Source organism: Felis catus, chromosome F2, assembly GCF_018350175.1.
Source record: "Felis catus isolate Fca126 chromosome F2, F.catus_Fca126_mat1.0, whole genome shotgun sequence".
Lineage (NCBI taxonomy): Eukaryota > Metazoa > Chordata > Mammalia > Carnivora > Felidae > Felis > Felis catus.
The window spans coordinates 46438608-46448429 of NC_058385.1; the positions used below are offsets into that span (position 1 = coordinate 46438608).

The window sequence follows — 9822 nt, forward strand, 5'->3', positions numbered from 1 at the left end:
GTTCTAATTCCAACTTCCTCATTCACTTGGGTGAGTCATTTCTCTGAGCCACAGTTTTCCCCATCTGTAAAAAGGGAAGCACACCAATCTCATAGGGCTATAGTGTCAATTAAATGAAATAATGTATATAAAATAGCTCACATGATGCCCAGCTTGGAAGTAGATCCTGGGCATTATTATTTATTTCAAAGGTCAAGGGAGATCAGACTTTGGTGATTATTTGGCCTTTGTGAAGTCATCACCACCACCATCATGGATCCCTGCCTTTGCTACATAGTTATAAACTTCTCTTCAACTTAACACAGTTCTGAGTATGGGAAGGACATTTCAGTCACCTCATATGCTATGGTCTACTCTAGTGAAGGACAGGAGACTAGAATCAGAAGCCTTGAGTTCTAGTTGAAGTTCTTCACTACATCTTTATGTGCCCTCAGAGAAGCCGTGGAAACTCTGAGCCTTACGTGACCACCTGTAAAATAGGCAAGTTGGATTCCTATCTCCAGAGTACTCGAAAATTTTATATCCCCATGTAAAGTGAGGCAAGATGTGGAATTGCAGGTATAGATTTCTGTGAAAGGAGAGACTGGGAGGGTTCCACTCCAGCCCAGTTCTGTCTACCTTGAAGGTCTGTCACCCTGAAGGTGAGCCGACCAGAAGATCTTTCTGAAATGAAAACTTGATTATGTCACTCGGCTGCTCAAGATCTGTCAGTGACTTGGAAATTGCCTGCAGAATGAAATCTAAATGCTAGGGCAAGGCATGCTAAGGGCAGCTTGTAACGGTGAAATATTGGAAATATACATGTCCTCTAATGAGGTAACAAGTCAAAGTCAGACTACAACTCAATAGTTAGAATATTATTCACAAGTTAAAATAATGTTGCCAAGACTAAATAACAACATGGAAAGTGCTTACAATGAAATGAGTTTAAAAATAGAGGTAAAAAGGGGCTCCTGGGTGGCTCAGTCAGTTAGGCAACTGACTTCACCTCAGGTCATAACCTCATAGTTTGTGGGTTCGAGCCCTGCATTGGGCTCTGTGCTGGCAGCTCAGAGCCTGGAGCCTGCTTCCAATTCTGTGTCTCCCTCTCTTTCTCTGTTCTTCCCTTGCTTGTTCTCTTTGTCTCTGTCAAAAATTAATAAATGTTAAATTAAAAAAAATAGAGGCAAGAATATTTTGCATATAGAATTATAACTATGCTAAGTTATACAAAATAGTTTACTTTTTAAAAAAGACTGAATTTAAAAAACCCAAAATGTGAATAGCAATTGATTTGAATAACTTTTCCTTCTTTGTAACTCTTCTATATTTTGCAATTTTTAAAAAATTTTTATTCAAAAAATTTTTTTAATGTTTATTTTTGACAGAGAGAGAGAGAGAGAGAGAGAGAGAGAGAGCGCATGAGCATAGGAGGGGCAGAGAGAGAGGGAGACACAGAATCCAAAGCAGGCTCCAGGCTCTGAGCTGTCAGCACAGAGCCCGACGCGGGGCTCGAACTCACCAGCTGTGAGAGCAAGACCTGAGCGCAAGTCGGCCACTTAATAGACTGGGACACCCAGGGCCCCCCAATTTTCTTTAATGAGGACATATTGCTTTGCCAAAAATTATTTTCATTGTTTTCTTATTCTGGAAGTAAAGCATGTTCATTTTACAAACTAAAGAAAATCTAACTACAAAAAAAAAAACCCAAAAACTACCTACAACCTCTCAGAAATAACCACTATTAAATCTTCTTGTATATTTATATTTATATACATGTATATATATAAGAATACACACATGTGTATATATATAGTATACATACGTACACCATATACATGTAAGAACAAGAATATACAAGAGGATTTAACAGTGATTACATATATATATATGTGTGTGTGTGTGTGTGTGTGTGTGTATACAGACATATATGGAATTTTTAATTAAAAAAATTCTGGTAGCCAGAGTGGGGGCAAAAACAGGTGAGCAGTATACTCTTTTTAGATTCTCTTAATGAGGCTCACTCCTCTGGATATAACACATCTTACATGAGGGTTGCTCACATTTTCTACCTTGGGATGGCAGACCGGTTTCCTACCTTCAGGATGCACAGGGTGGAAAGTGTTTCTGGATCCCAGAAGAGAAAAACTGGTTTTAATTTTTTTTAAATATTTAAAAAAATTTTTTTAAACGTTATTTTTGAGACAGAGAGAGACAGAGCATGAATGGGGGGAGGGCCAGAGAGAGAGAGGGAGACACAGGATCTGAAACAGACTCCAGGCTCTGAGCGGTCAGCACAGAGCCCAACGCGGGGCTCGAACTCACAGACTGCGAGATCATGACCTGAGCCAAAGTCGGACGCTTAACCGACTGAGCCACCCAGGCGCCCCTTTTAATATTTATTTTTGAGAGAGAGACAGAGCACAAGTGGTGGAGGGGGCAGAGAGAGAGAGGGAGACACAGAATCTGAAGCAGGCCCCAGGCTCCTGAGCTGTCAACACAGAGCCTGACGCGGGGCTCGAACTCACGAACTGTGTAGACCACGACCTGAGCCCAAGTCCGCAGCTTAACCGACTAAGCCACCCAGGTGCCCCAGAAAAACTGCTTTCTATGTGAGAAGCTTAGTTGCCTTCTTATTCTTATTTTAGTCTTGATGCTCAGAATTTAGTTTAGAACGCTCAGTATAACAAGGACATTAGCCAGGATATTTAATCCTCTGTAACCCTGAAATCCTATCTTCATGAGCTCTCTTTCTGAAGGTTTCTAACTTGGTGGCCCTCCGTCGTTCCTGTGGCTGAAGGCGATGAAAAGTGAATGGAGCATGAGGTGGTCTCCTGGGGGCCCAGCACCATGATCCACAGGTGGGTGACTGGGGACATGAATCAGGAGTGCCAAGCACACTCATTTGTGCCCACGAAGATAGTTTCACCAAAATTGGAACCTGGTAGGAAGACTATTCTAGAAACTCAGCCCACTCATCAAGCCTGATCCTACCGGGAACCAAACTTTGGGGCTTGCCCAACCAAACCATGAAACAAATTTATTCATTCAACAACTAACTTGAATTGGGACTATACAGATGAGCCAGGTGCCAAGGGTACAACAGTAATCAAGAGAGTAAGAGCCCTTCTGGTGGTAGAAATGCCCCCCTCTTCTCAGGAAAATAGAGTAAACCTCTGAGGAGTCTGTTTTCCGACGGGGCGCAGAAAAGGCTTCCCAGGTAGAGGCTAGGACACGTGGAAAGGTAGAAAAGAGCTCAGTATGTTCGAGAAACTGAAATAGGACCAGTGCAGCTTTAGGGCGGTGAGCAGGAAGTGGCCAAGAATGAGGTGGAATTCACAGGGGATTGAAGCCATTGTAAACAATGTGGATTTCATGCTCTGGGCAGAATGCTGTACAAGGAGTTTAAACAGAGATAAGGAGTTGGGCTTTGGCAACTCTGGCTTTCCCTCACCCCTCTCTAGAGTGTTTATTTCCCTGTACGCACCTCTCGCGAGTCTCAGTCCCTCTCCTCGGATCCCTCAATTCCTAAAGTAACTTTCAGTAGTAAGATGCAAAGGCCAGAAGACATTCCCAGGAGTTTGCACTGTAATGATAGTCAAAAAACCTTCAGATAAGGGTGGATTATCAGATTACAAAATGATAGGCATTGGCCAGGAGGTAGAGAATTGGTGAAAACTTCTTGAATCATGGACTGTTCTTCCAACTGGGATCACACACCTCACAAGGGGTCAGATCGGTCTTAAAGGAAGTCAGGCAAGGATGTGGTGCTCCCTTTCCTGACGGGGGGGACCACGGCACGTAGAAGGCAGGATTCTAATCCTGGGTCTTAACAATGGAAGGGATCCTGATGTTCCTCTGAGCCTTAGCCCGGATCACCTGGGCACTTCTGGAGGGCAGGCTCACACCATCCCCTTCATCTTAATCAGATTCGAGTAATTGGCTTCTCATGCTTTCGGTCTCTTCGTCACCTTCTGAGAGGGGCTAATGAACGGAGAAAGAGCCAGTGGGGCCCAGGTAATCCACAAACATCTGGTCTTGGTGTCCTCGCAAGCGGTCTATGTTCCATTTCCGGGCCAGATACACCTAAGCCTCGAATAGCTGAACTGAAATTCATGGCATTATCTCCCTTAGTCTTATTATGCAGGGTTTTTCCTAATAGACCTTCAAATCCCTCCAGATCTTTGACATCTTGTCATGCAGCTGCTGCAATAGATCTTCTAAATTATGAAAAATTTTAGTGCAATAAAGCAGCCACCTGCGGCCTGAAGACTGTCAAGTGCGATCTGCCGGATCTCAGATACCCCAGGTGTATCTCTTTCTCTCGCACACCCCCTCATTGCCTCTTCAAAACACCAGCCTCGCCTTGGCACCCGTGGGACTCTTAAGTCACCTGTGCTCAGCAATGACTGACCCATTTCCTGCCCCAGCCTAAACAGGGCGACAATGGTGATGTTCCATTTGCTCTGTGAAAAGTTAAATGTCACCCTCTGATGTGTACTTGCTTTGAAGTTTCCTAGCCAGGGTACGTGGGGAAACTTTTCTCCATCAGAGTCCTCCTTCCCCCCCCCCCCCCGTTCTGTGTGCAAACAGTCCCTTCTTGTGACTGCACGTTTCTGCCCCCACATTCTTTCAGGTGTAGAGTTTCTTATTGTCTTACTAACAAAAACAGAGACAATATTTACCCAGGACTTACTGAGTCAGACACTCTTCTAAGCACATTTGGGTAGGTTAGCTCTTTTAAGCCTCACAACAAGCATTTGAAGTGTTTGCAGTCATGAACCCTATTTTACAAACAAGGCAACCGAGGTACTGAGAGGTTAAGGACCCTGTCCAGCTAGTGAGAGACGAAACCTGTGTTCTTAACCATGGGGCTTTTCCTTCTTGGCCTCGTTCCCCCCCCCCCCCCCCGCATCTATCTTCTGTGCAACTATATTCAACCAACACCTATTACTCTGTGGCAAGGACCGCATCAGACACTTGGGATTTGGGGATGAATACATTAAAGAAACCCTTGCCTACAGCGTAAAAGAGACAGGCAGGCACACAATTGACTAGCGTGCCGAGTGGGGAAGGGGAGGCCTAGACACGGGGCCGCAGGACTTTGAAGGGCAAGTCGGAGCCTGTGATACCTCATCCGGAACATCGAAGCGGGTGTAGGGGATAATGCTCTAAACCATAAGCCTCTCTTCCACGGTGGATCATCATTTCCTTCGGTCTCTTCCATTTTTGAGATTTCAATTTTGCCTTCTGCCCCAGGAGAGCAGGTTTTGAACTTAGCCGTGCGTTAAAAATCACTCGTTGTGGCCACAGCTGGCTGATTCTCCTCGTGGCTACGTGGTTGACCCACTTTTCAGCCCCCCTCACGGTCAGAGGGGGGTGTGTGTGCCTGAGTCTGGCCCAGGGAATGGTGGGGAGAGCACCATCAGTCACCTCCTAGCCTGGATCATAAAACCTCCCTCGAAACTCTTCCCCCTCCCCTCTCCCAGAATCCAGTGGCAGACTCTGGGGCTAGTCCAAAGTACATGTGGGTTTGAGGGTTTGAGAATCACTAGCCCAACACGTTTGTTTTAATCGCCACCTCATTACCCTCGAGGTTTCCTGGGGGTGGGAGGGAGGAGGGTAGGGACGGCTTACAAATGCAGACTGTCATTTCCTTCCATTCCCGTTTATCTTAGAAAATCCTCCCTCAGCCAGTGTTTGCTGTTGGATTTACCCGTAAGCAGGTGAGAACTGTGGGTGTCTGACCGACCCCAACATGCCCTGGAGCCGTCAGAAAAATAAGTCTTTTCTTCTCCCTTAGGACCAGAGTCCATGTACTAAGGGCAGAGAGGCTGAAGGTTGACCCCACCCACAATATCATATAGATGACTTACTTTGATAGAATTCCACTAAGTGCTTACATAGATGTATACAGCATTTGAGCATCTAGCATATTCCAAGCACTATGCCAAGCACTCTACAGACAGTAGCTCTTTCAATTCCAACAACAGCTCTAGGAGGCAGCCATTATGATTACCTTGTACAGATGAATCTAAGGCACAGAAGTGAAATGATTTGCCCGGGGTCACACAGCAAAGGGGAAGCTGAGCCAGGACTACCGAAAGGCCATCTGACGCCCTCCACAGGACTAGCCTCACATAGAGGGCCTTGAGTGGCTGCCCCAGGCCCCCATTCCACTGCTCCCCGCTCTCTCGGTTCCCTTTCATTCCAGACTGGACTGTACTCCCACTGCTCACTGCTCTCTTCCTATGATTAAAATTTAGTCAATTTGAACCAAGTCCCTGGATCTGATGAGTCTCCCTAGTTTTCTACACACAGTTTGAGATTTCCCTGGCACCATGGCAACCAGATTCTGGGAGGAAGCAGGATCCCTGGACGTAGGGAAATGCAGGAATTAAGCAAAATGCTACGAGGATTCACAGTACTGGTAAGTGGTTCCCTCAGGCGACATCGACCCTGTGCCCAAGTTCCCACCAGCCTGCCCTTCCTCATCCAGGGCCATTTCACCACTAAGTACTTTCAAGAGGTGACAGAAATGTTGGAGACCCTAAAAATAAATAAATAAATAAAATAAAAAAATTGTAGGGAACTTCCAAAGTAGGAAAAGAAAATAGCAACATTGAAACTAATGAAAGTTTGATTAAATGCCTACCAAAGTATCACGCTAAACCTCATGAAGAGTTAAATGTGGAATTCATGAAAAATTCATGAGGCTTAAAACCCGTAAGGCTTGCTTTTCTGACTTTGCAAAGATTTTCTACTTTGCATAATGATTGCAGAGAAGTCAAGACCAGTTGTAAATTAGAGGGAGTCCTTGTAGGCGACTGGTCTCAAAAGTAGAATTAGAAAAGTCGTATCATACGTTTTACGGCCAAGATAATAATTTGTTCAAATTGGCCAAATGTTGGCTACATGAGATGTGGCTGCTAATAGGTTTAATGGGATGTGGGGTGGAGCCTCCAAAAGAAAGAATCCCTTAAAATCCTACCACCTTCCCAAACCTTGAGAAAGCTCAGTGGAGGCAAAAAACAGGGTACAAGAGAGAAAGCATGGCCCTTGGTGGGAGCATTCTCCGCCGTGAGGGGAGAGGCCCAGGAGGGGAAACAGTGTTCTTGAATGAAATGTAGCTTTTACCCAGCCAGCCCATCTCAGGAAAGAGGGACTGTTTGAATGCGTCCAATAGATTCCAGCTGCCCTGACTGGGAACAAGCCAAGAAAAGCCTGCGCCCCATTTTCCCTTCACTGTAGGAAGGAGATCGGGAGGCTTTTGTTTTTAAAAGTCGGGGAGTGACAGGGGCTGCGAAGTTCCTGTGTTTTTCTTTCCCCTCCGCGACTGGGGAGAGCATCTTCCTTATCACTCAGGGCTGGCCCAAGAGCGCATTTTAACTGGGAGGCATCGCAGATTCACATCTGTTTTCTTATCAAAGTCCTGGACGGGAGGGAGAACCAGCAGCTGTCTCCCTCACATCAAGCCCAGTGCAGGGAGAGCCCTGCGGTTCTGTGATAAAACAGAGCAGCAGCTAATCAGGGAGCTGCCTTTGCCTCTGTCTCGACTGCCAGCCTCCCTTGAGGACTGGCAGAGGCCTAAGAGGCTCCTGGGTTCTAGGGTGCAAGCCCTTGACATGGCAAAGTCTCAGGACCTTGGCCTTGACCTGAAAACGAGCATCTAATTTCCTTCCACCTTTTCTTATCCGACAAACCAAACCGTGGGCTGGCATGGGATCACGGATAGGAAATTGCCTGAAGAGGCTTAATGCTTCGCTATTTAAAATGTGGCCCTCAGAAGAGCTGCCTCAGAATCACCTGAGAGCTTGTTAGAAATGCAGGCTCTTCGGCCCCGCCCCAGACCTCCCAAAGAAGACTCTGCCTTTTAACAAGATCCCAGGCGACTTGTTTGCACATGACGGTTTGAGAAGCCTGGATTTAAAAACACTGCAAATCCTACCTTGTGAGGGAATGATTTGTTGAATGTCTCCTGCTAGCTCCAGGAAAATCAGGTCCCAAGCTGGCTTGTTCCCCCCACCCCTGCACCCCACTTTTTAGCTCCGGGCCCGGCATTCAGTAGGCACTCAATATTTGTTGATTTCACTAATAAACCTTAGGTCCTGTAAGCCTTCTATGTGACTCCAGAGGATGGTAGGAACAGACAGGATATCAAAGTTATGAAACATGTAATCCACCTGGCAGGTGGTACCCAGCCTTTGGCCGCTAGTACACCGCCCAGGGCAGTGGGCAGCTCTCAGACCTTAGGTGCGGCAAGATCACCTGGAGGCCTTTTTAAAACGGATGCTGAGCGGTCCCCCACCCCCACCGTTTTTAATTCACTAGGTCTGGGATGGGATGGAGAATTTGCATTTCTAACAAGCTCCAGGTGAGGATGCTGCTGGTCCAGGGACCCCCACCTTGAGAACATGGCCCAGTATGTTGATGTTGCCTCAGTGCCTTCATATTTTAAATGCAGAAAAAAGAAGCATTCACAGTGACAAAAATATCAAATTGGCAGGAGAGCATTTTCAGACTGAGGGATGGGGCTGCTATTTCAGGCTCTGGCTCCTTTTCAGGCAGTGGGGCGGCCTGGGAAGGGGCCAGGACAGCGGTACCAACGGCCAGGAGCTGAGTGGGGCTGGTGGCCGCAAGGTTATAATTTGGGACCCAAAGACACGGTTCCCGGCCCTGGTTGTGCGTCAGCGTCACTTGCGTAACTCTTAAAGGGCTACAGTTTTCTTCCTGAATCACCAGGGATGGGACTCGGGCATCTCAATGTGTTAGGTCCTGGAGAGTTATTTGCTACCGAACAGTAACAGCAGTCACTATGCCGGGCCGCGGGTCAAGTGCTTTACATCTATCAGCTCATAAAATTGTCACAATAGCCCAAGAAGAAAGCATCTTTGTTGGGCTGCTGCTGTAACGCATCACTGCAAACTTAGTAGCTAAATAAAGCAAACGTATTACCTTACGGTTTTGAAGGTTCCAAGGCTGACGCCGGGCTCACTGGGCTGAAATCAAAGGGGCAAGCAGGGCTACATTCCTTTCTGGGGCTCGAGTGGAGAAGCCGTTTCTGCGCCCTGCCCAGCTCCTGGGGGCTGCTCACATCCCTTGGTTCATGGCCCCTTCCTCTAGCCTCAAAGCCCGCCACATGGCACCCCTATGTATCTCTTCAGCAGCCCCCTCTCTCTCTTCTGCGTCCCTCTCCCACTTTTAAAGACCCTTTGATTACACTGGGTCCACCTGGATTATTCGGGACACTTGTCCTATTTTCAGGTCCGCTGATTAACAACCTTAATCCCATCTGCAGCTTGAACTTCCCTTTGCCATAATCTAACGTATTTCTAGGTCCCAGGGACCAGGATGCCAGCATCTTTGGGGGGCCATCAATCTGCCTGCCACAGGAAGCACTCCTATTTCCCCCCATTTTGGAGATGAGAACGTTTAGATTGGTGAGCTTAAGGCATCCTCTCGAGGTCGCGCAACTGGAAACCGCTGCGTTAGCCGGGCTTTGCCCCCAAAGCAAAGCCTAACACAAAAACCTAAAGGAAAATCCTTTACTGAGGGGGTGAGATCCAGTGAGCAAGAGACACGCAGAGCAGAGCGGGGAAGGAGGGAGAGTTGCAGAGATGTGCTATCCCGTTGGCCATTGCCTGAGGACAGACCGGGGGGTTAGAAGGGGGAATGTGCCAGGGTGTGTGTGCGCGGAGCACCAAGCGGGCCCCTGTGCTCTCCCTCGTTGTGGTCTCAGAAGCCCCGGTTGAGGTGCTGTCAGGCTGCACCTGTGTAAGGCTGAGAGCCCGAAGAAAGGCATGAGGGCTGCATATTAAACCCAGAACTCTCTCTGACCCTGCA

At 47.2% G+C, this 9822-nt stretch overlaps 1 long non-coding RNA gene across 1 annotated transcript in view; it reads right to left on the bottom strand.

Moving 5' to 3' along the window:
- LOC123383169 overlaps nt 1–9383 on the bottom strand; it is a 31581-nt gene extending 22198 nt beyond the window's left edge. The window contains exon 1 of the long non-coding RNA XR_006592622.1: nt 8935–9383. This is a non-coding gene — a long non-coding RNA (uncharacterized LOC123383169). The remainder of the gene's footprint in view (nt 1–8934) is intronic.
- Nucleotides 9384–9822: the final 439 nt, after the last annotated feature.